We start from the raw sequence: 26,974 nt of genomic DNA on the forward strand, positions 1-26,974 counted from the left end.
ATAAAAGGTATTCAAATTAGAAAGGAAGAAACCAAACTGTCATTATTTGCAGATAACATTACCATGTATAGAGGACCCAAAAGATTCCACTAGAAAACTACTAGAACTGATACATGAACTCAGTAAAGTAGCAGGATATACATATCCAGAAGTAAATTGCATTTTTTACACCAATAATGAATTATCAGGAAGGGGAACTATAAAAACAATTCCATTTACAATTCCATCAAAAATTACCTAGTATAAACTTAATCAAGGATAAAAAAGACCTGTACTCAGGAAATTGTAAGACACTGAAGAAAAAACCAGGAAAATGCAAATAAGGGGAAGTATATACTGTGTTCATGATTAGGAAGAATTAACATAATTAAAATATTCATACTATCCAAAGCAATCTATAGGATCAATGCAATTCCTATCAAGATACATATTGCACAGAACTAGAACAAATATTCAAAAAATTTATATGGAACCACAAACCCTGAATACCACAGCAATCTTGAGAAAGAAGAACAATGTTGGAGGATTCGTGCTACCTGATATCAAACTATACCACAAGACCATAATAATCAAAACATCATGCTACTGGCATAAAAATGCATAGATTAATGAAACAGAATAGAGAGCCCAGGAATAAACACACACCATTACGGCCAATTAATATTCAACAAAAGAGGCCAGAACATTCAATGGGCTAAAAATAGTCTATTCAATAAATGCTGTTGTGAAAATTGGACAGATATATGTAAAAAAATGAAATTAGTCCACCTTCTTACACCATATACAAGAATAAACTCAAAATGAATTACATGAAATGTAAGACTCAAATACATAAAAATACTAGAATAAAACATAGGATGTAAAATCTTGGACATTTCTTATAGCAATATTTTTGTTGATAAGTCTTTTTAGGCAAGGGAAACAAAAGAAAAAATAAACTAATGGACTATATCAAACTAAGGTTTTGCACAGCAAGGAAACCATCAACAAAATGAAAAGACAACCCACTGAGTGAGAGAACATATTCTCTAATGATATATCTGATAAGGGGTAATATCCAAAATTTATAAAGAATTTATGCAATTCAACACCAAGAAAACAAACAATTCAATTTAAAAATAGACAAATCACCTACTCTAGCCAAGTGGTTCAGTTGGTTGGAGCATTGTCCCATACACCAAAGGGTCATGGGTTCAATTCCCAGTCAGGGTACTTACCTAGGTTGCAGATTGGATCCTTACATGGGCACACACCAGAGATGTCTGATTGATGTTTCTCCCTCTCTCATGAGTGCTTCTCTTATCCTCTCTCTCTCTCTCTCTCTATCTATCTATCTCTTTCTCTCCCTGCCCCCTCTTTCTAGCTTTCTCTCTCTCTCCCTCCCATCTTGTCTCTCTAAAAGTAGTAAACATAACCTCAGGTAAGGATTAATTTAAATGGGCAAATCACCTGAATAGACATTTCTAGAAGAGGACATAAGATGGCCAATATACATATGAAAAGATGCTCAAAGCCACTAAACCTCAGAGACGTGCAAATTAAAACCACAATGAGATACCACCTCACATTTGTCAGAATGTCTATCATCAATATATCAACAAAAAACAAGTGTTGGCAACGATATAAAGAAAAGGTAACCTTCATACATTGTTGGTGGGAAGGTAGATTGGTGCAGCCATCGTAGAAAACAATATGGAGTTTCTACAAAAAACTTAAAATAGAACTGCCTTATGACCCAGTGATTCCATTTCTGTAAATACATCAAAAAAACCTCAAACACTGATTTGAAAGAATATATGCACCCCTATGTTCACTGCAGTGCTATTTACAATAGCCAAGATTAGGAAGCAGCTCAGGTGCCCATCAATAGATGAGTGAATTAAAAAGGTGTGATAAAAATAATAAAATAAAGCAAAATAAAATAAAATACTGTAGTATAGTTACACAATGAGATACTATTTGGCTGTTTAAAAAAAGAAGAAGAAAATCTTACCTTTTGCAATAGCATGAGTGGACCTAGAGTGTTTGTGCTAAATGAAATAAGCCAGTCAGAAAAAAAACAAATACAATGATTTCACTCACATGTGAAATCTAATGAACAAAATTAACAAACCAATAGACTCATATAGACATAAAACAGACTGACAGCTGTAAAAAGGAAGGGGATTAGAGGGCTGGATGAAAAGGGTGGAGGGGTTAATCCCCAAAAAACTCATAGACACAGAGAACAGTATTGTAATTACTAGAGGAAAAGACAATTGTGAGGAGGTAGAAGAGGGTAAAAGGGTGATAAATAGTGACAGAAGAAGACTTGACTTTGGATAATGAACACACAATTCAATATACAAATGATGTATTTATAGAATTATACACCTGAAACCTATATAATTTTATTAACCAATGTCACCACAATAAATTCAACAAAAATTTAAATAACATTAATATATATTTATGATCAAAACTCTCAGAATACTAGGAATAGTGGAAAACTTTTTCAAATTGATAAAGGACATCTACAAAAAAGCCTGTAGATAAGATTACATTGCAAGGATATCCCATGTCACTACAACTTTTCATATCATACTGGAAATTCTAAGTAATGCAGAAAAAGAAATTAAATTATACTGATTGAAAATTTAAAAATAAAATTGTTTTTGTTCACAAATAACATGATGGTCCCTGTAGAAAATTCAAATGAATTCACAAAATAAAACCTCCTGGGACTAAAAAACAAGTATAGCAAGGTTTCAAGATACAAGATTAATATACAAAATTCAAAGCTTTTCTATATATACCAGCAATGAACAAGTGGAAACTGAAATGACAAACACAATACAATTTATATTATCACATCCAAAAATTAAATGCTTAGCTATAAATCTAACAAAATATGTATAAGATCTATATGAGGAAAACTACAAAACTCTGATTAAAGAAATCAAAGAACTAAATAAATGGATAGTCCATGTTAATGAATAGGAAGACTCAATATTGTCAAGAGGTAAACTCTCCCCAGTTCATTTTAGATTTAAAGCAATGCCAGTTAGAATCCCAACAAAATATTTGCGGATGTTGCCAAACTTATTCTAAAGATTATATGGAGAGGAAAAAGGCCCAGGATGGCCAATACAATATTGAAGGAGAACAAACTGAGAGGAGCAAAACTACCTTATTTCAGGACTTGTGGTTAAACTACAGTAATCAAGACAATGTGGAATTGGTCAAAGAATAGAAAAATAGATCGATGGAACAGAATAGAGAGCCCAGGAGTAAACATAGTCAACTGGTCTTTGACAAAAGAGAAAAGGTGATACAATGAAGTAAACTTAGTCTTTTCTACAAATGGTTATACAACAACAGACACTCACATGTAAAAAAAATCTAGACACAGACTTCACACCTTTAAAAAATTAACTCAAAATAATCATAGATGATAAAGCTCCTAGAAGACAACATATGAGAAAACTTGGATGACCTTAGGTAGAGCAATAACTTTTTAGTTTATTTCTTTTTTAGAAACTAAAAAAATTAGTTTACTGAAGGCAAGAGGATGAAAGCAATATAAAAATCTAAAGCTTATCTGGCTTTATTTGGCTTTTCTTTCTCTTGTTGACTGGGGGTGGAATTTTATTTATACATTTTATAAGAGTCCAAATTTGCTCATGAAATCCTTTTATTTTAATTTTTTTTATTGTTGTTCAAGTACAGTTCTCTCCACTTTCCCCCCACCAATCCCCCCACCCCTGTCATCCCCACTTCCCACCCTTGATACTACCCACCTTTGGTTTTGTTCATTGGTCCTTTATAGAAGTTCCTGAAAATCCTTCCCTCCTTTTCCCCTGGTTATCACCTCCCACCTCCCCTCTGGTTACTGTCAATTTCTTCTTAATGTCAACATTTCTGGTTACGTTGTGCTCACTTGTTTGTTTTACTGATTAGGTTCAATTTATAGGTGAGGTCATATGATATTTGTCTTTCCCTGTCTGGCTTATTTCACCTTGCATAATGCTCTCCAGTTCCATCCATGCTCTCGCAAAGGGTAGGAGCTCCTTCTTTCTTTCCGCTGCGTCATGTATCCCATCATGTAAATGTACCAAAGTTTTTTGATCCACTCATTTACTGATGGGCACTTCTACTGATAGGTTGCTTCTAGCACTTGGCTATTGCAAATTGTACTGCTATGAACATTAGAGTGCATAGTTTTTTTTGGATGGGTATTTCAGGATTCTTAGCATATAATCCCAGCAGTGGAATTGCTGGGTCAAAAGGCAGTTCCATTTTTAGTTTTCTGAGGAAATTCCATACCGTTTCCCACAGTGGCTACACCAGTCTGTATTCCCACCAACAGTGCACTAGGGCTACCTATCCTCCACACCATTGTCAGCACCTGTTGTTGGTTGATTTATTAATGATAACAACCAATCTAAAATCAATAAATAACCAGAAGTGCCAGAAAATTGAACTACATGGAGCTCTGACAACCAAGGAATTAAAGAAACAGTCAACCAGAAAAACCAGACAGATAAGTCGGCAACAGAGAGAATCTGTGGCAGGGCGGTAGACCATGGGTGTGGGGCTAGCCACGCAAAGGCAGGGGGACTGCGCAGGCAGGGTTGACTGAGTGGAAAACTGAGACTCAAAGCTGACTGTGGACTACAGTGGTTGCTGAGGTGGGAGAAACTCCCAGTCTCACATGAGAGTTTGTTGGAAAGTGAGGCTAGAGAGAGCAGAGGAACTGCATTGTTCTCTCTCTGGCCCCTCCCCCACACAGCCAGGCAGCGCCACAGCGCAGCAAGGAGAGTTGCCCTGCCCAGGTGAATACCTAAGGCCCCACCCCCTTACAACTTAACAGGTGCCTCAAGACAAAGAAATAGGGCCCAAATGAAAGAACAGAGCAAAACTTCAGAAAGAGAGCTAAGCGATGAAGAGATAGCCAACATATCTGATGGAGAATTTAAAGCACTGGTAATCAAATTGCTCACAGAAGTGATTGAGCTTGGTCAAAAAATGAGAGAACAAATGAAAGATACCTGAAATGAAATAAAGCAAAATATTCAGAGAACCAATAGTGATGGAAAGAAAACCGAGACTCAAATCAACGATTTGGAGCAGAAGGAAGAAAAAAACATCAAACAGGAACAGAACGAAGAAACAAGAATTAAAAAAATTGAAGACAGACTTTTGAACCTCTGGGACAACTTGAAACATCCCAATGTCTGAATTATATGGGTGCTAGAAGAACAAGAACAACAGCAAGAAATTGAAAACTTATTCGAACAAATAATGAAGGAAAACTTCCCCAATCTGGAAAAGGAAATAGACTTTCAGGAAGTCCAGGAAGCCCAGAGAGTCCCAAAGAAGTTGGGCCCAAAGAAGAACACACCAAGGCACATCATCATTAAATTACACAAGATTAAACATAAAGAGAAAATCTTAAAAGCAGCAAAAGAAAAGGAGACAGTTACCTACAAAGAGTTCCCATAAGACTATCAGCTGATTTCTCAACAGAAAGCTTGCAGGCAAGAAGGGGCTGGAAAGAAGTATTTGAAGTCATGAAAGGCGGGGACCTACATCCAAGAATACTCTATCCAGCAAAGCTATCATTTAGAATGGAAGGACAGATAAAGTGCTTCTCAGATAAGGTCAAGTTAAAGGAGTTCATCATCACCAAGCCCTTATTATATGAAATGTGAAAGGGACTTATGTAAGAAAAAGAAGATGATCAAAAATATGAACAGTAAAATGACAACAAACTCACAACTATCAACAATTGAACCTAAAAAAAGAAAAACAATGAAAACAAAAACTAAGAAAACAGCAAGAACAGGAACTGAATCAGAGAAATGGACATCACATGGAGGGATTTCAGTGGAGACAGGGAAGGGAGGAATGTGGGGAAAAGGTACATGGAAGAAGAAGCATAATTGGTAGGCATAAAATAGACAGGGAGAAATCAAAAACAGATATCTGTAGGAAACAAAGAACTCAAAGAACTCATATGTACAACCCATGGACATGAACTAAGGAGGGAGGAATGCTGGAGAGTTGAGGGGTTCGAGGCAGAAGGGGATCAAGGGGAAAAACTTGGAGAAGTTATAATGGCATAATCAATATATATATATACTTAAATTTTTTTAACTGTTTATTCTCTATCTTTGAATTATGCCATTAATAGGGATTGCATTGAATAGTAGTAAATTGCTTTGAGTAGTATGGACATTTTGATGATGTTAATTCTTCCAATCCATGAACATGGCACATGCTTCCATTTGTTTGTGTCTTCCTTAATTTCTTTCTTCAGTGTTGTGTAGTTTTCTGAGTACTGAACTTTTACCTCCTTGGTTAGGTTTATTCCTAGGTACTTTATTTTTCTTGCTGCTATATCAAATGGGGTTTTATTCCTGATTTCTGTTTCTGATATTTCATTGTTAGTGTACAAAAATGCCTTTGATTTCTGAATATTGACTTTGTATCCAGCTGTTTTGCCGAACTCACTTATTAGCTTGAGTAATTTTTTGGTGGAATCTATAGGATTTTCTATGAACACTGTCATGTCATCTGCAAACAATGACAGTTTTGCTTCCTCCTTTCCTATTTGGATGTCTTTTATTTCTTTTTTTTGTCTGATTGCTGTGGCTAGGACTTCCAATACTATGTTAAGTAGAAGTAGTGAAAGTGGACATCCTTGTCTTGTTCCTGATCTTAGTGGGAAAGCTTTTAGTTTTTCCCCATCAAGTATGATGTTGGCTGTAGGTCTGTTGCATATGACCTTTATTATGTTGAGGAATGCTCCCTCTATTTCCATTTTGCTGAGTGTTTTCATCATAAATGGGTGTTGTGTCTTTTCAAGTGTTTTATCACATGTATTGATATAATAATGTGATTTTTGTCTTTCCTCTTGTTTATGTGACATATTGCGTTTATTGAATATTGTACCACCCTTGCATCCCCAGGTTGAATCCCACTTGATCATGGTGTATGATCTTTTTAATGTATTGCTGGATGCAGTTTACCAATATTTTGTTGAGGATTTTATCATCTCTGTTCATGAGCAATATTGAGCTGAAGTTTTCTTTCTTTGTTGTGTCTTTATCTGGTTTTGGGACTAGGATGATTCTGGCTTCATAAAAAGAGTTTGGGTTTTTCCTTCTTGGATTTTTTTGAAATAGTATGTGAAGGATAGGAGATAGCTGTTCCTTAAATATTTTGTAAAATTCTCCTGTGAAACCATCCAGTCCAGGACTTTTGTGGGTTGGGAGTCTTTATTACTGCTTCAGTTTTGTCAGCTGTTATTGGTCTGTTCAGGCTTTCTGCTTCTTTTTCATTCAGTTTTGGAAGATTATATTTTTCTAGAAATTTGTCCATTTCACCTAGGTTTTCAAATTTCCTGGCTATTTGTTGTTTATAGTAATTTTTTACACTCGTTTGTATATCTGTGGTATCAGTTGTAATCTCACCGATTTCATTTTTGATTGTGTTTATTTGGGTCCTGTCTCTTTTTCTTTTGATGAGTCTGCTTAAAGGCTTGTTGATTTTGTTTATCTTTTCAAAGAACAAGCTGCTAGATTTATTGATTGTTAGAATTGTTCCTTTAGTCTCTATGTCATTTAATTCTGCTCTGATCTTAGTTTTTCCTTCCTTTTACTTTCTCTGTGATGGCTTTGTTGTTGTTCCTCCTATTCTTGTAGTTGTAGGGTTAGGTTGTTTATTTGAAGTGTTTCTGTCTTTTTTAGGTAGGCCTGTATCACTATGAACTTCCCTGTCAGGACTATCTTTGCTGTGTCCCATAAGTTTTGGACTATTGTGAGTTCATTTTCATTCACTCCCAGAAACTTTTTGATTTCTCCCTTGATCTCATTCTTAACTCATTCATTATTCAATAGCATGCTATTCAATCTCTATGAATTTGAGTGTTTTTCAGTTTTTTTCCTTGAGGTTGGTTTCTAGTTTCAGTCCCTTGTGGTCAAAGAAAATGCTTGATATGATTTCAATTTTCTTGAATTTGTTGATGCTTGTTTTGTGTACTATCATTTGGTCTACCTTTGAAAATGTTCCATGTATATTTAGAAAGAATGTGCATTTTGCTTCTTTGGGATGAAAGAATATATATACATATATTATATATATGTATATATGTATATGTATATATATGTGTGTATATATATATGTGTGTGTGTGTGTGTTTGTGTATTTTTTGTTCTCGGGCATTGTTCAATGCCACAATATCTTTGTTGATATTTTGTTTGAAAGCTCTATCCATTGTTGACAGTGGGGTGTTAAAATCTCCTACTATAATTGAGTTGCTGTCAATGTGTTTCTTGAAGTCCTTCAAGATTTTCCTTATATATGTGGGTGCTTGTCTGTTGGGTGCATATATGTTTATAATGTTTATGTCTTCTTGATGGCTTCTTCCCTTGAGTATTATGAAGTGTCCTTCTGAGTCTATTTTTATGGCCCTTTTTTTGAAATCTATTTTGTTTAATATGAGTATTGCTAACCCTGCTTTTTTTTCGTATTTGCTTAGAATATTTTTTCCCAACCTTTCACTGTCAGTCTGTATAGGTCTCTTGTTCTGAGCTGGGTCACTTGTAGGCAACATATATGTGGGTCGTGCTTTCTTATCCATTCAGCTATGTTGTCTTTTCATTAGAACATTTAATCCATTTACATTTAAAGCTATTATTGATAGGTACTTATTCATTGCCATTTTACTTCCTTCTTACCCATGTTCCTCTCTCTCTCTCACTCCTTTTCTTCCTTTTCATTTTTTTTTAAGATTTTACTTATATTTAGACAGAAGGGAAGGGAGGGAGAAAGAGGGGGAGGGAAACATCAATGTGTGGTTGCTTCCTGGGGACCCCTCATTGAGGATCTGGCACACTACTAAGGCATGTGCCCTGACTGGGAATTGAACTGGCAATGCTTTGGTTCGCAAGCCTGCTCTCAATCCATTGAACTACACTAGCCATGTTAAGATTACTCTTTATTAAGTAAAAGGTACCTTAAGTTGATTGGTTTAAGGTTTTGGGTTTATTTAAGATATGAATAAGTTTATTTTCATATTCCTTAACACCTGCCAATGTGTGGAGCCAGGTTCTGTTGGTGAGGCAATGTGGTGCCTTGTGTCTGTCTGCCTCCTAAATTCCTCATTACCATCTACAGAAGGCTCAGCCTCCAGAGAAGCTGAAGGTATGTTTACAAGGGCATCTTCCCCAGAAGAGTGATTTGGAGCCCCGACTGAAAAACATCAAATACACTGATGTATGTCTCGCTCTATCCTGTTCTGGCTTCAGAGAAATAAGACAGTTGCTAGTGAGAGGGGCTCTACTGTGTGTAGTTTCTGTAAATTCTCATGGGGCTTCTGGACTGGAAGTGGGCAGTGGGAGACCACTCTGCCCACCCTCTTTGCCTGGGATCTACATCTATAGCTGTCTCTTTTAGTTATTAATCTACTCACTCTGCACACAGCATTCAGGCTTAAGCACCACAGAGCCAGGGCAGTCTCTCTCGGGGGCAGGGCTATTGTTTCCCCTCAGGCAGCTGCAGCTGGAAGGGGAGTGATGTGCCTGAGCACTATGGTTGCAGCTGTTTGGGGGATGACTCAGCTCTGGGTTCCTTGCGGCTACTCTCTCAGCTCTCTCCCCAAAGCTTCCATCCTCAGTCTCTCCTCAGGCATCTTTGGGCCACTCTGCTTCTGCCTTTGCTGCAACCAAGGTAAATGACAGCAAATGAAAATTTGTACATTGGCCCTTTAAAGGGCTCTTTGGATCTCTAGCTGTCCATCTCTGGCAGAGAGCAACCCTGCCGCTTTCACCACCAGTTGTTATCTGTGTACTTTTGGGGTTCTGGTGTTCTAGTGTGTGGATCCCATCCTAGGATTTAGACTCCACACTTCTCAGGAGGATTTAACCAGTTGCTTAATTATCCCTCTGGTGCTTCAGCCTGCAGGCACCCAGCTAGCCCTCTTGAGTCTCCACTGCACTCTTTACCAGAAAGGCTGTGCCAAAGTGGGTTCTTCTGTCTGTCTGAGGTTATAAGGCTTCTCTCGCGCTGTTGTTCAGTCATTTGTTCTGGGTAATTTCTCCACAATTTATTTGTAATTACAGATTGGTCCTGGTAGGAGGTTAGTGTCACTTCCGCTCACTCCTCTGCCATCTTGCCAACTCCCCCTCCCACAGGGGACCATTCTGCATGGCATGGGGAATGTAGCCCTGCCCCCACTCAGAAAAGTCAGTGGGGAGCAAGATTCTGCACACACAACCCATGCCCACGGATAGGTTCTCCTGTAGGGAATTAGGCCTGCATTGCACCTAGGCCCTATGAGTCTTGCTTTTGCTAAAACTTCCTCACCCTGAATTGAGGCAGCAAGTGCTTTCTGCATTCTTTAAAGTAAGTTCCTAAAATCTGAGCTAAACCTCCCAAGTATGGAGTGTAACCAGTTCAACCACTTTTCCCTTTACTTTTGCAAATATCCTTATTCTTTGATATAATTAGCAACATCCTCTTCTTTGTTTTCTGTAAAAGTTAACTACGCAAAGTGAACCTGTACATAGTAAATGAGGACCATCCTTCATGTAATGCACCCAGAAAAACAATAAAAGCCTGTCCAAGCAGGGGTCAGGGCCCTCTCTCTCACAGAGAGTGGCCATGACGTCCCTTTTCTTCACAGGATTTCTGTAGTCCATGTGAATTTGTCCATCGCAGCCACAACACACGGGCCCTGCTGGCCAGGGTCCACATCAACCCCCCATGCAAAATTCTTTAGAGGCTTGAATCCTGAGCTCTGGTACTCTGGTGAATCCCTTTCCAAAGTGCTTTACAACTCTGATGTGGCTGGAGCTGGCCTCTGTCTGTACAGGTCTCAGCTATGTATTTCCCAAATTTTTGGTGTACAAATTGTTTGGCTAGGAGGCCATCTTTGAGCAGATTTCTTATTCTCATGGCGTTGGCTTCCAGGTGGAAGGGGTCTGGGTTGTCAGTTCATGTAGGAGGGCATCTGCTTACACCCATGATGTCCTGTCACTCCAGTCCCCATCTCAGCAGACAGGTCCAAAAGATCTCTCCAATTAGCAGAAGCCAGTGGCAGACAGTGCTCCCAGTTTCCTCCTCCACCTCCCTTTTCTCCTCCTCCTCCTCCTCTTTGGAGGCACAGCAGTGGGACTAGGGTGCCTGTGTCCCTGAGCTCTGCACAGGTGTGTGGCTCAGTGGCTCCAGGCAGTGGGGTGGGCAAAGTTTGGCCGGGTGGCAGTAGCCACCCTAATACATGGGGAGCTGCTCATGAAATCCTTATACAGTGGGAGCTGTGGGGCAGAGATTCCTTAAGTTACCCACTGGGAGAACTCTTTCCCTAGGCAGGTGTAATTGCTCAGTGCTGCCTACTTCTTCTTCTGCTTCATAAGCACTACAACATAGGTATTTCATGCAATAGTGAGGCCAGCGATTAGTGAAAAGAAGCTCTGGAAACTCTGCCATCTTGGCACTGGTCCATGTAACTTCATTATTTTGTCTATGCCCAAAGGGTCTTTGATTTTCTAAAAATCCAGGGAACTCCTTTTCCATGAGTACTCTCAGGTCCTCCTTTGTTAAGTAGCCTTTATTACCATCAGATTTGTGAAATATTAACATCGTGATTCCCATTGGTGTATTCCATTTGAGATGGCATTTTGGTGACATCTTGGCCAGAGGTGCAGCAGGATCGCAAGGCTGTCTGTTCGTGTGGCCAGTTGAGCAGTGAATTTTTAGATGCATTACCAAGGACATGATCCATGAAAGAAAGAACTGATCAGCGGGACTTTATTAAAGTTTAAAACTTCTACTCTATCAAAGATAATGTAAAATGAATGAGAATAAAAGCCATAGACTAGGAAAAATATCTGCAAAGAACATATCTGATAAATGGCTATTATCCAAAATACTCCAAGAACTCTTAAAACTCACTTCTAAGAAAACAACCAATTTTTTTTTTAGATTTTAACTTTATATTTTTTATTTTTCAATTACAATTTACATTCAATATTATTTTGTATTAATTTCAGGTGTACAGATAAGTAGTTAGACAATCATATACTTTACAAAGTGTTCCCGTGATACTTCCACTACCCACTTGGCACCATACATAGTATTACAACATTATTGACTATATTCCCTATACTGTACTTTACATCCCTGTGACTATTTTATAACTACTGATCTGTAATTCTTAATCCCTTCACCTTTTGCACCCAGTCCCCCAACACCCCTCTCTTCTGACAACTAGTAGTCTGTTCTCTGTATTCATGAGTCTGTTTCTGTTTTCTTTGTTCATTTACATCATTCTTTAGATTCCACAATAAATGAAATCATACGGTATTTGTCTTTCTCTGATTGACATTTCACTTAGCATAATATTCTTTAAGTCCATCCACGCTGTCACAAATGGTAAGATTTTCTTCTTTTTCGTGGTTGAGTAATGTTCCATTATACAAATGCAACACCTCTTTTTTATACAGTCCTTGACTGATAAGCACTGGGTTGCTTCCATATCTTGGCTACTGTAAATAACGTTGCAATGAACATAGGGGTGTATATATTCTTTTGAATTCATGTTTTGGGTTTCTTCAATTGTATTTACAGAAGTAGAATCACAGGATCATAAGACAGTTCCATTTTTAGTTTTGTGAGGAACCTCTGTACTGTTTTCTTTTTTCTTTTTTTTTTTATTGTTATTCAATTACAGTTGTATGCCTTTTCTCCCCATCCTCGACCCCACCCCAGCTGAACCCACCTCCCTCCCCCCTCTCCACCCTCCCCCTTGGTTTTGTCCATGTGTCCTTTATAGTAGTTCCTGTAATCCCCTCTACCCACTGTCCCCGCCCCCACCCCCCACCCCCGCCCTGGCTATTGTTAGATTGTTCTTAACTTCAATGACTCTGGTTATATTTTGTTTGCTTTTTCCTTCTATTCCTTATGTTCCAGTTAAAGGTGAGATCATATGGTATTTGTCCCTCACTTCCTGGCTTGTTTCACTTAGCATAATGCTCTCCAGTTTCATCCATGCTGTTGCAAAGGGTATAAGCTCCTTCTTTCTCTCTGCTGCGTAGAATTCCATTGTGTAAATATACCATAGTTTTTGGATCCACTCGTTTGCTGATGGGCACTTCGGTTGCTTCCAGTACTTGGCTATTGTAAATTGTGCTGCTATGAACATTGGGGTGCACAGATTCTTTTGGATTGGTGTTTCAGTGTTCTTAGGGTATAATCCCAGCAGCGGAATTACTGGGTCAAAGGGCAGTTCCATTTTTAGTTTTCTGAGGAAATTCCATACTGTTTTCCACAGTGGCCTCACCAGTCTGCATTCCCACCAACAGTGCACGAGGGTTCCCTTTTCTCCACATCCTCTCCAACATTTGTTTGTGGATTTGTTTATGTTGGCCATTCTGACTGGTGTGAGATAATACCTCATTGTGGTTTTAATTTGCATCTCTCTGATGGCTAGTGATGCTGAGCATCTTTTCATATGTCTCTAGGCCCTCTATATGTCTTCCTTGGAGAAGTGTCTGTTCAAGTCCTTTGCCCATTTTTTAATTGGGTTTTTTGTCTTCCTGGAGTGGAGTCGTGTGAGTTCTTTATATATTTTGGAGATTAGGCCCTTGTCTGAGGTATCATTGGCAAATATGTTTTCCCATACTGTTGGTTCTCTTTGTAATTTGGTGCTGTTTTCTTTAGCCCTGCAGAATCTTTTTATTTTGATGAGGTCCCATTTGTTTATTCTTTCCTTTATGTCCCATCTTGAGTGTATGGTGTAAGTTGGTGATTGAGTTTCATTTTTTTGCACGTAGCTGTCCAGATCTCCCAACACCATCTGTTGAAGAGACTGTTTTTGCTCCATTTTATGCTCCTGCCTCCTTTGTATAGACTTGAGTTTATTTCTGGGCTCTCTATTCTGTTCCATTGGTCTATGTGCCTGTTTTTATGCTAGTACCAGGCTGTTTTGATTACAGTGGCATTGTAATACAGTTTGATATCAGGTATTCTGATCCCTACTGCTTTGTTCTTCTTTCTCAAAATTGCTGCAGCTATTCGGGGTCGTTTATGGTTCCATATGAATTTCTGAAATGTTTGTTCTATATCTGTGAAATATGTCATGGGTACTCTAATAGGGATTGCATTGAATCTATAAATTGCTTTGGGTAGTATGGCCATTTTGATGATGTTAATTCTTCCAATCCATGAGCATGGTACATGCTTCCATTTGTTTGTATCTTCCTTAATTTCTTTCTTCAGTGTTGTGTAGTTTTCTGAGTACAGGTCTTTTACCTCCTTGGTTAGGTTTATTCCTAGGTACTTTATTTTTCTTGTTGCTATATCGAATGGGATTTTTTTCCTGATTTCTGTTTCTGCAGTTTCGTTGCTGGTGTACAGGAATGCCTTTGATTTCTGGGTATTGACTCTGTATCCAGCTGTTTTGCCAAATTCATTTATTAGGTCGAGTAGTTTTTGAGTGGAGTCTATAGGGTTTTCCATGTACACTATCATGTCGTCTGCAAACAGTGACAGTTTCATTTCCTCCTTTCCAATTTGGATGCCTTTTATTGCTTTTTCTTGTCTGATTGCTGTGGCTAGGACTTCCAATACTATGTTGAATAGGAGTGGTGAGAGAGGGCATCCTTGTCTAGTTCCTGATCTTAGTGGGAAAGCTCTAAGTTTTTGTCCATTGAGTGTGATGTTGGCTGTAGGTCTCTCATATATGGCCTTAATTATGTTGAGGACTGCTCCCTTTATTCCCACTTTGCTGAGTGTTTTTATCAAAAATGGATGCTGTATCTTATCGAACGCTTTTTCCGCATCTATTGATATGATCATGTGATTTTTGTCTTTGCTGTTGTTGATGTGATGTATTATGTTTATTGATTTGCGAATATTGTACCATCCTTGCATCCCTGGGATGAATCCCACTTGGTCATGGTGGATGATCTTTTTAATATATTGCTGGATGCGGTTTGCTAATATTTTGTTGAGAATTTTAGCGTCTATGTTCATCAGCGATATTGGCCTGAAGTTTTCTTTCTTCGTTGTGTCTTTATCTGGTTTTGGGTTTAGGATGATGTTGGCTTCATAAAAAGAGTTTGGGAGTCTTCCATCAGTTTGGATTTTTTTCGAATAGTCTGTGAAGGATAGGGGTTAGTTCTTCCTTAAATGCTTTGTAGAAATCTCCTGTGAAACCATCTGGTCCAGGGCTTTTGTGTGATGGGAGTTTCTTGATGACTGCTTCAATTTCCTTTGCTGATATTGGTCTGTTCAGGTTTTCTGCTTCTTCTTCATTCAGTTTTGGAAGATTATATTTTTCTAGAAATGTGTCCATTTCACCTAGGTTTTCAAATTTCTTAGCATACAGGTCTTCATAGTAATTTCTTACGATCCTTTGTATTTCTGTGGTATCAGTTGTAATCTCTCCACTTTCATTTCCAATTCTGTTTATTTGGATCCTCTCTCTTTTTTTCTTGATGAGCCTACTTAAAGGCTTGTCGATTTTGTTTATCTTTTCAAAGAACCAGCTCCTGGATTCATTGATCCTTACAATTGTGCTTTTAGTCTCTATGTCATTTAGTTCTGCTCTGATCTTGGTTATTTCCTTCCTTCTGCTTGCTCTGGGCTGTCTTTGTTGTTCTTCCTCCAGTTCTTGTAGGCATAGGGTTAGGTAGTTTGTTTGAACTGTTTCTAACTTCTTAAGGTAGGCCTGTATTGCTATGAACTTCCCTCTCAGGACTGCCTTTGCTGTGTCCCATAGGTTTTGGGTTGTTGTGAGTTCGTTTTCATTTGTTTCCAGAAAGTTTTTGATTTCTTCCCTAATCTCGTTCTTGACCCATTCATTGTTTAATAGCATGCTATTCAGTCTCCATGTTTTTGAGTGTTTTGGGTTTTTACCCTTGGGGTTGGTTTCTAGTTTCATACCCTTGTGGTCAGAGAAGATGCTTGATATGATTTCAATTTTCTTGAATTTGTTGAGGCTTGCTTTGTGTCCTATCATGTGGTCTATCTTTGAAAAAGTTCCATGAACACTTGAAAAGAATGTGTATTTTGCTTCTTTGGGATGAAAAGCTCTGTATATATCAGTTAAGTCCATTTCCTCTAGGGTATTGTTAATTGACACAATATCTTTGTTGATCTTTTGTTTGGAAGACCTGTCCATTTTTGATAGTGGGGTGTTAAAATCCCCTACTATAATTGTGTTGCTGTCAATATCTTTCTTGAAGTCCTCCAAGATTTTCTTTATGTATTTGGGTGCTCCTGTGTTGGGTGCATATATATTTATAATGTTTATGTCTTCTTGGTGGATTCTTCCTTTGAGTATTATGAAGTGACCTTCTGGATCTCTCTTTATGGCCCTTCTTTGGAAGTCTATTTTGTCTGATATGAGTATTGCTACCCCTGCTTTTTTTTCCTGTCCGTTTGCTTGGAAAATTTGTTTCCAGCCCTTCACTTTCAGTCTGTGTAAGTCTTTTGTCCTGAGATGGGTTTCTTGTAGGCAGCATATGTGTGGGTCATGTTTTCTTATCCATTCAGCTGTTCTATGTCTTTTGATTGGAGCATTTAATCCATTTATGTTTAAGGTTATTATTGATAGGTAGTTATTCATTGCCATTATTTCCTACCTGTGTTCCTCTGTCTTTCTCTTTTCCTTCCTTTCCTTAAAGCAGTCCCTTTAGCATCTCTTGCAGAACTGGTTTGGTGGAGCTGTATTCTTTTAGACTTCTTTTGTCTGGGAAACTCCTTATTTGGCCTTCTATCTTGATTGAGAGCCATGCTGGGTCAAGTATCCTTGGTTGCAGGCCTCTGGTTCTCATTATTTGGAATATTTTTTGCCATTCTCTTCTGGCTTGGAGCATTTCCATTGAGAAGTCAGTTGCTAACCTTATTGGGGCTCCCTTGTATGTTACTTCCTTTTTCTCCCTTGCTGCCTTTAAGACCCTCTCTTTGTCTTGGAAATTTGCCATTTTAATTATGATGTGTCTTACAGTGGGTCTCTTTGGGTTCCTCTTGCTTGGGACTCTCTGTGATTCCTGGATTTGGGTGATTTTTTGTCTCCTCAGATTAGGGAAATTTTCCATCATTACTTTTTCAAACAGGTTTTCTGTCCCTTGCTCTTCTTCTTCTCCTTCTGGTATTCCTATTATATGGATATTGTTACATTTCATGTTGTCCTGCATTTCCCTTATTGCCTCTTCATTCTTTCTGAGCCTCTTTTCCTTTTCTTGCTCCTTCTGGGTGTTTTTTTCTACTTTATCCTCCAGCTCGCTGATCCGATCCTCTGCTTCATCAAGTCTGCTTTTCATTCCTTCTACTGTGTTCTTCAATTCAGAAATTGTATTCTTCATTTCCTCTTGGCTCTTGTTGATATTTTCTATTTCCTTTTTCATGTTTATATAGTTTGCAGTGAGTTCATTGTAGTTTCCTTGTAGTTTCTGGTAGTTCTCTTTGAGCTCAGAGAGCTCAGTGAGCTTCCTGATGACCATTGCTTTGAACTCAGTATCTGATAGTTGAGTTGCCTCTTTTTCGGTTAGTATTCTTTCTGAGACTTCCTCCTTTCCTTTCATTTGGGAATTGTTTCTTTGTCTTCCCATTGTTTGTGAGGCTCTTCTTGTTGTCCTCTGCTTCTTAAATTGCTTTGTTCTGACTCCCTGGATTTATGATATGAACTTCTATGGTAGAATGCCAATGGGATTCGGTGGTGCTGTCTCCTTACTCTCCTGTGCTCACTGGTCTTGAGGTGACGTTTATGTGTTTAACACGGTCTAACTCTAGTCTTTTCAGCCCTCCAGGTTTTGTTGTCTCACCTGTGGGAAAAAGAGAAAGGGGGGGAGAAAGGAAAACACACACACACACACAAAATCACACACACACAAAAAAACCACCCCAAAAAAACCAAAACAAAGATGGGAAGGAGGGAAAAAGGAACTAGGAAAGGAGGAAAGGAAGGAAGGAGGGAAGAAGGAATAAAGAAAGATCGTAGGCAAGATAAGAAGGAATTTTAACAAAAATTAAAACATAGAAATAGATAAAAGAAGGCAGGAAGAAGACATAAAAATGGTAAAGGATGGGAGGAAGAAGGAATGAAAAAAAAGAAAAAAAGGAGAGAGGAAGAAGGAATTCAGGGGGAAAGGAAAGAAAAGAAAAAGGATAAGAAAAAATAAAAGAAAAAAAATCTTCTGTTGGCTTTGAACCGGTCAGGTTATATCTGCTGGTGTCCTGTCTGTGCAAGGGGAGGGGGTGGTTGGAAGGATTGGTTTCACTTTTCTCCCTTCCTGGGTCACACTCTTCGCTGTTTTGTAGGTGTGGTCCCTGGCAGTCAATCAGGCCGTTGATCAGCCACTCTAGCAGCTTTGTTCTTGGGACACGCAAGTGGCGGCTCCAGCCGCCCTGGCTTGGTACGCGTGCGCGCGCAGCAGGGGAATCCAGCCGCTTTGGGTTTGTGATGTATTTTGTGCCCTGAGCGCTCTGCTGGCCGACCAATCGAGCCGCCCGGGCTTGGGACTCTGGAGTTAGTACACTCGCCAGCAGCTTTGCGCTTGGAAAATGCGCACCCAACCGGCCCTGCGCTTGGTGAGCGCGCAATCCGCCGCGCCCGAGGTTCTATGCTTGGGGGCCGGATCCAGCCGCCCTGGGCTTGAGTCTCTCGAGCGGGCGGGGCCGCCCTGGGACTGAATCACTTGGCACTTGGTTCCGAGGTTCTGGGCCTGTGGGTGGAGCAGCCAGCCTCAGCTGCAAATGATCTCGGAGGTTTCAGGTGTGGGCGCCCCTCCGGGGTTTCATGTATGGGCCCCGTTTGCTAATCTGCGCGCGTGACCGGACCTCAGGTGAGCGCTGTGACTCCGGTGCTGCTTATCCCGCGCTCGCAGTCCAGGGGCAGAGGAGGGAGGAGCGCCAGGGGCCTCGGCTACTACCGAGAGTTCTCTAACTAGCCCCTGAGTGTCTCTATTTTCTTTTTCTTTTTGAGAAATTCCTCCTTTTCAAGCCCCCCTGGTCTAATCAAGCACCTGGCTGCTCACAGCGCAGCCTGGCCCTCTCCCAAGGCTCCTGCAGCAGCCCCTGAGCCAGGGCTGGCGCTTCTGCCGCCCTTGTACCGCCCGTTCCCGGGTCCCGGGGACCTTATTGTCCTTGAGCACTCTTCTTACCGTCAGATCTTTCAATGTCCTCTATCTTTGGTCTCTGATCTTCGTATATGCTGGAGTACTGTTGGCTGTTCGCTCTGCTCCTCAGATCAGCTAGGTATTTCCCTGGTGCTGAGGGGAAGTGGGTTCTGCTCCCACCTATGTTGCCGCCATCTTCTCTATTTGTCTGTCAGAAAACAACCAATTAAAAAATAGGAAAATAACCTGACCAGACACCTCACCAAAAAATATACGCAAATGGAAAATAAACATAAAAAGATGCTCGACATATTATGTTATTAGAAATTTGCAAATTAAAATAGCAAAGGGATACCACAAAACACCTATTAGAGTGACAAAAACCTAAAATACAGACAACGCCAAATGCTGACAACAATGTGAAGCAACAGGAACTCTCATTCATTGCTAATGGGACTGCAAAATGGTACAGCTATTTTGGAAGGGAGTTTGGCAGATTCTTACAAAACTAAATATGTTCTTATCATATGATTTAACTAGTGGTATTTACTCAAAGTTTTGAAGACATATGTCCATACAAACACCTGTATACAGATGTTTATAGTAGCTTTATTGCCAATTGTAAAAACTTCAAAGTAACCCAAATGTCCTTCAGGAGGTAAATAGATAAATAAACTGTGGTACATCAAGCCATGAATAGACATGAAGAAACCTTAAATTCATATTACTAGTGAAAAAAGCCAATATGAAAAGGTTACATACTCTCACTCCAAATATATAGTATTGTGGAAAAGTAAAAACTATGGAGACAATACAGATGCTCCTTGACTTACAATGGAGTTATATCCCAATAAACCCATCATAAGTTGAAAATATTGTTAGTCAAAAATGCATTAATACATCTAACCTACCAAACATCATAGCTTAACCTAGCTGGTTTCTGTTGAATGGTATCACTTTTGTGCCATCTTAAAGAAAAAAAACAACTGTTTAAGTCCAATAATATAAGTTGAGAACCATCTGTGCAAAGATCAGTGGTTGCTATCGGGATGGAGGAGGGAAGGATGAACAAGTGGAGCACAAAGAATTTTTAGGGCAATGAAACTACTATGATACTATAGTTTTGGATATATGTCATTATACATTTTCAGAAACCATATAATGTATAACACTAAGAGTCAACCTTAATGTAAGCTAAACTTTGAATGGTAATACTGCATCAATGTAGGTTCATCAAAAATAAGAAATGTATCACTCTGACATAGGATTTTGATAGTGAGGGATGCTGTGCATCCATGCAGATGCATACCTGCAGATAGGGAGTAGGTAGGATATCTCTTTACCTTCCACTCAATGTTGCTATGAATCTTAAGTGCTCTAAAAGTTAATTAATTAATTCTAAGGATTTGCCTGCATTAGCAGACTGGGAACAGCAGGTAACCACATACTCACTGGGTAACAAAAGTTTAATGAAGAAATCATTATAAATGTGTGGGCAGGGTTTACAACTATCAAAACAAGGAGTGACATAGTGTCTCAGTGCTAATAACAGAAGAGAAGAAGAGAAATTTACTGGAACAAAGAGAAGGATATCTTACAGGAGCTACACCTAGACAAAGGGACTTTGTTCTCCTCAATGCCCCCAATCTCCTGCTTATATTTCCCATTGATTTAAAATAAACAGAGGAAAGAAAAGAATACAGGTAAATTATAAATCAATAAAAACAGAAAACAAACACAATAGAGAAAATAAATGAAAAGAAAAGCTAATTATTTCAGAGGATTAAAAAATTGATAAATCTTTAGCCAGATTCATCAGGAAAAAAAGAGAACACACAAATTACTGATATCAGGAATGAGAGAATGGATTTCTCTATAGATCCTACAGATATTGAAAGGATGATACAGGGATATCATGAAAAACTTTATGGTAATAAATTTTAATTTTTTAGATGAAATAGACAAGAAATTGCCCTTCCTTAAAAGACACAAATAACAAACACACTTGAGAGGACATACAGAGCCAGATATCTCCATAGATGAATTCTACCAAACATTTAAGAAGTAAGTAATACCAGTTCTACATAATCTCTTCCAGAAAATGGAAAAAGGGGAAACACATCTCAATGTATTTTATAAAGCTGGCATTGCATGACACCAATATCAAAGAGACTACAACAAAAGAAAAATATGGGCCCATCCCTTTCATGAACATAGATGCAAATAAAATCCAGCATCCATTTATGATAAAAACACTCAGCAAAGGGGGAATAGAGGCAAAATACCTCAACATAATAAAGGCCATGTATGGAAAGCCAACTGCCAGCATCATACCCAATGGGCAAAAACTGAAAACATTTCCCTTAAATTCAGGAACAAGACAGGGGTGTCTACTATCACCACTTCTACTCAACACAGTATTGGAATTCCTATCCACAGCAATCAGACAAGAAGAAGAAATAAAAGCCATCCAAATTGAAAAGAGGAAGTAAAGCTGTCATTATTTGTAGATAACATGATATTATACATAGAAAACCCTATTGGTTACAACAAAAAAACTACTAGACCTAATAAATGAAATCATCAAAGTAGTAGGATATAAAGTCAATATTCATAAGTCAATGGCATTTTTGTACATCAGTAATGAACTATCAGAAAAGTAAACTAAGAAAATAATCTCATTTACTATTGCAAAAAAAAAAAAGTACCTAGTTGGTAACAGACCTGTACTGAGAAACACTAGGACACTGAAGAAAGAAATCAAGGAAGGTACAAATAAGTAGAAGCATATATTGTATTCATGGATTGATGGAATTTACATCATTAAAATGTCCATACTACTGAAAGCAGTCTATAGATTCCATGCAATTCCTATTAAGATACCAATGGCATATTCACATTTCTATAACAAATATTCCAAAAATTTATATGGAACAAGAAATGACCCTGAATAGCCTCAGCAATCTTGAGAAAGAAGAACAAAGTAGGAGGAATTACAACACCTGAAATCAAAGTATACTACAAGGCCACTGTAATCAAAACTGTCTGGTACTAGCATAAGAAGAGACACACAGATCAATAGAACAGAATAGAGAGCCCAGAAATAAACCCAGAATTTGTGGTCAATTAATATTTGACAAAGGAAGCAAGACTATATAATGGAGTAAAGGATCTCTTCAATAAATGGTGTTGGGAGAACTGGGTTAGCACATGCAAACAAAATGAAACTAGATCACCATCTTACACAATACACCAGAATAAGCTTAAAATGGACAAAAGAATTAAATCTAAGTCATGGTGCCATAAAAATCCTAGAGGAAAACACAGGCAGTAAAATTTCAGATATTTTGTGTAGTAATATTTTTACTGATATATTTCCTAGGGCAAAGAAGATAAAGGAAAAACAAACAAATGGGACTACATCAAATTGAAAAGCTTCTGCATAGCTAAAGCTTTCATTTTAATCATCATCAAAATGAAAAGGGAACCAACTGTATGGGAGAATATATTTGCCAATGATACATCAGACAAGGTTTAATCTCTAAAACATATAAAGAACTCATATAACTCAACACCAGGAAGATAAAGAAACCAATTAAAAAATGGACAAATGACCCTGAATAGACACTTCTCCAAGGAAAACATACAGAGGGCCCACAGACATATAAAACAATGTTCAATATCACTAGCCATCAGAAAGATGTAAATTAAAACAACAATGAGGTAACACTTCATGCCTTCCAAAATAGCTATTAATAAATCAACAGACAACAAGAACTGGCAATGGTGTGGAGGAAAGAGAGCCCTAGTGCACTGTTGGTGGGAATGCAGACTGGTGCAGCCACTGTGGAAAACAGTATGGAATTTCCTCAGAAAACTACTGCCTTTGACCTGGCAATTCCACTGCTGGGAATATACCCTAAGTATCCTGAAACACCAGTTCAATAGAAATTATGCACCCCCATGTTCATAACAGTGCTATTTACAATAGCCAAGATTTGGATAGAGCCTAAGTGCACATCAGTAGATGAGTGGATAAAAAAACTGTGATACATCTACACAATAGAATGCTACACAGCAGAAAGAAAGAAGGAATTCCTACCTTTTGTGACAGCATGGATAAAACTGGAGACTGTTATGCTAAGTGAAATAAGCCAGATGGTGAAAGATCGATACAGTATGATCTAACTTATGAGAGGGATCTAATGAACAAAATAAACTAAAGAGCAAAAGAGAACTAGAGGCTTAGAATCATGGAACAGACTAACAGTTATAAGAGAGGAGGGGGGAGATGGGGACTGATTGAAGGAAAGTGAAGGGATTAGTCAAATGACATATATAAAGGACCTGTGGACATGGACAACAATGAGGGGACTAATTATGGAATTGGGGGGCAGGTTGGGTGGAGGGGGGTGAAGGGAGAAAAAGTGGGACAAATGTAATAGTATAAACAATGTTATTTTTTTAAGGAAGGTGTACCCAAACAAAAAAGCATGAATATGATACTAGCCATTCAACAAAAACCAGATGTAGATCCTTCTGAACTTTTAGAAAAGATCTAGCAGATCTATCAAAAGCACACTATTCTAACCTAGAGGCACCAAAAAATGTTCAGATGGTGAATATGACCGTTATTCGGCAAAGTGCCCCAGATATTAGAAGGAAATTTGAACGTTTAGATAGAGCATTGAGAATGAATCTCTCCCAGTTGGTGGATATACCCTTTAAGGTTTGTAATGCCCAGAAAACAAGGAAATTAGAACAAGCTACCGTTTTCTGAGAAACAGTGTAGGGAATCCAGAAGGGGAGATGTAACCTGACAGGAAGGCAAAAAGACCCATTGGTGCCAATCAATATACCTATTGCAAAGAGGAGGGACATTGAAGCAGGGAATACCAAAACTCAAAAGGGAGAATAAAGAAGATGGAAATCCCTGTCAAGAAATGCTAGATAGGCAAGGGGAACCTAATGACCAATGGGAGACCCAAGGGATCCCCATACATCTCCCCACCTACTATTATTTACCCACAGTAGCCCCAGGTACAACTGACAGTGGGAAACAAGCAAATTGATTTCCTTGTAGACACAGGAGCTATGTACTCAGTGCTAAATACAAAATGAACTAAGAAAAGTTCTGGTGCTGTAATGGTTACCAGAGTGATTGGACAATTTTGAAAACAGGTGTTCCTTCAACCTCTAGTAATGCCTGCTTTGGGATCAAAAGCTAATGTATATTTTTCTCTATAAGTCAGACTGCCCCATTCTATTGCTGGGCTGATTTTCTTTGTAAATTTCATGCCCAATAACTTTCCCCTGAGAAGCAGCAATCATGTGTAGAAATCAGGCTGGAACATGTTTTCCAGCTCCAGGCACCACCAACTTGCCCAGAAGGACCCAGCGATAAACTCTTCCCACCTAAGATCTATGAGAAAATCAATCAAAACATTTGGGCCAACAGAATCCCAGGTGGAGTGGTTAACAGCTAACCCATCCAGGACACTCATCCTATGGTACCCAACCCTTCCATTTTGTTAAGATAACCCAAATGTTACTTGACAGACTATCACAACCTTGAACCTGGCCATCCTGCTCCCAGACTGGGGGACTCGGCCCTTTAGCAAGATTGCTTGGACTAACCACTGAAAACACCAGACTGGAAGTTATGTACAGATGGGAACAGCTTCATGGAAAATGGACAATGACAAGCCAGTTTTGAACTTCCTCACAGCATTCAAAGCAACAGTGGACCGTTGCTCACTTCAGAAATCTTCCAGAAGATTGGACAGCCATCTTGGAGACCTCAATCTTTGGGAAAAACTGAGAAAATGAACCATACAATAAAGAAGACCCTAGCAAAAATATGCCAGGAAACACATTTGAAATGGGATGAGGCATTCTGTATTGCCTTGCTCCGAATTTTGGTAGCACCCAGAAGTGGGCTTCAATTGAGCCCTTTGAAATGGTGTGTGAGAGACCCTTCCAACTCTCTGTTTTAGGAATCCCCCATGTAGATTTAGAGTGTGAGTCAAAAAATAATAATATGTACAATTTTCAGGGTTAACACTAACCATTTTGCACAAGTTTGTTCATTGCAGGGCCATCTATCCATCTGACAAGCTCTTATACCCATTCCAGCCAGGAAACCAAGTCTTACTAAAGACCTGGAAGACTCAAGGCTCTGGAATCCACCACATGAAAAAATGGGCACTGTCTGAAGAGGAATTGGACCCTGCTGCTGTAGTTGATACTGAAAGGGAAAGTTGGGCCTGCACTCTGAAGATTTAAAATTCCCCTTTTGGAAAGGGATGGCTGTTCCCAAAGCTAAATTCTTCCTTTTCATTTTGCATTTCCCATGTAGGGGCTTCCTCGGGAAATTTATCCTGCTTGGGAGTATGGGAGATGCCACCCAAATCCCCATTCCAAAATAAGTATTTAGCAATGGAAAAGCCTGTGTTTCAAGAAATGATAGGGTGTGTTTGCAAATTTAAGGACTTTTAGTTTCATGATATAGAGTTAAGGTATGGTCCTTTCCATTGTTAAGAAGGACAAGGATTGAAAGTGAGTTAGGTCAAAATGGTTGTTTCTGAATGGGTGATTGTTGGAGGGAAAAGCCCTCCTACTCCCTTCTGGAACATGGCAGCAGGAGGAGATGCTGACCTGCCAGTCTAGCCTAGGAAAAGGATAGGATTGGCTGAGGAGCAGGACCATTCCAGAGCACATGGAATTTTGAGCCACGACATTTAAACAGAGGGTAGGAAGAAATGCATGGTTCTTATTCCCCTCGCTGGCCCAGTCAGGGGGGTGGCTGGGGCACTTGTAGACTGGCTGGCACTTGAAGATTCATGGCCAGGTGGCAGGCTCTCCCACCCCACCCCCTCCCCCCAGCATGGGAAGCAGTGGCAACTGGTGGCATGAGCTGTGTGTACAGACTCCAGAAAGCAGCCTGAGGCCCAACAGTGATGAGCAAAGAAGCAGAGCAGCTGGAGGATGACTAGCAGCTTCCTGCAGTTTCCAAAAGGATGGTATTTTTAAATGGGAGAAGGAACTCCAGGTGTAGCCTTGGACAAATCTGTCAGCAGGTGGCTGGGTTTTTCTTCTGGGTGTTCTAGAGGGGAGGGGAACTGAGGCAGAAGCCTGTCATTCTAAAATTGTGTGGCTTTTGAATAAATGATCTCTTTACTTTTTCACCAAACTTCTTCCTCCAGACTTTGCCTATGGATGGCAGGCAGTAGAACCCCATTTCTGTTTGGTAACAGTAGGACATAAAACCCTATGACAATTATTTAGATTAGGTCTCTGCCTACCGATATTAGAATATTTCCTCTGATATACATCAAACATCTTCTCTGTAAACTGCTCATCTATTTCATTTCTAACAATTAGATCAATTAGCCATCACTGCAGTTCCATTACTACCACTCTCCCTGTAGCTTCTTATGGTAATTCTGTCTACCTTTGCTCTACCACTTAAGCACGATCAACTGGCCTCTGCCATTTTAGGTGCAGAACCTCCACCATCATCTCTGGCCTAGGTCAGACAAATAGTGCATTTGAAAGATGCTGGTTTTCTCTTGGCAGCTTAATACTTTTCTTAAGGGAGTGCCATCCAGGCCTTGTTGGGGAAGGGAGTGAAAAAGGAAAAGGACATGATTAGAAGGTTGCTAATCAAGTTGTACCTAATAGGGTCCATTCCAATTTTCCCATTTTCTTGGGCTATGAGGAAAGTTCCAGTATTTAAGCCTCTCTGCCTTTTGGTCACAATTGAGTTTAGGCTTCAATTAGCCAACAAACTACTCAAGCCAACACATTAAATTCCAAATCATGAATGTATGCACCAATGGCAATACTAACAGCCGAATCAAATCTTA

General features: G+C 39.1%; 1 pseudogene; it reads right to left on the reverse strand.

Annotated features, from left to right (window-relative positions):
* Positions 1-11,375: 11,375 nt before the first annotated feature.
* Positions 11,376-11,662, reverse strand: LOC112297616 (protein S100-A10-like; annotated as a pseudogene).
* Between the last annotated feature and the right edge of the window lie 15,312 nt (positions 11,663-26,974).

This window comes from Desmodus rotundus, chromosome 3 (assembly GCF_022682495.2).
Source record: "Desmodus rotundus isolate HL8 chromosome 3, HLdesRot8A.1, whole genome shotgun sequence".
NCBI classification, from domain to species: Eukaryota; Metazoa; Chordata; class Mammalia; order Chiroptera; family Phyllostomidae; genus Desmodus; species Desmodus rotundus.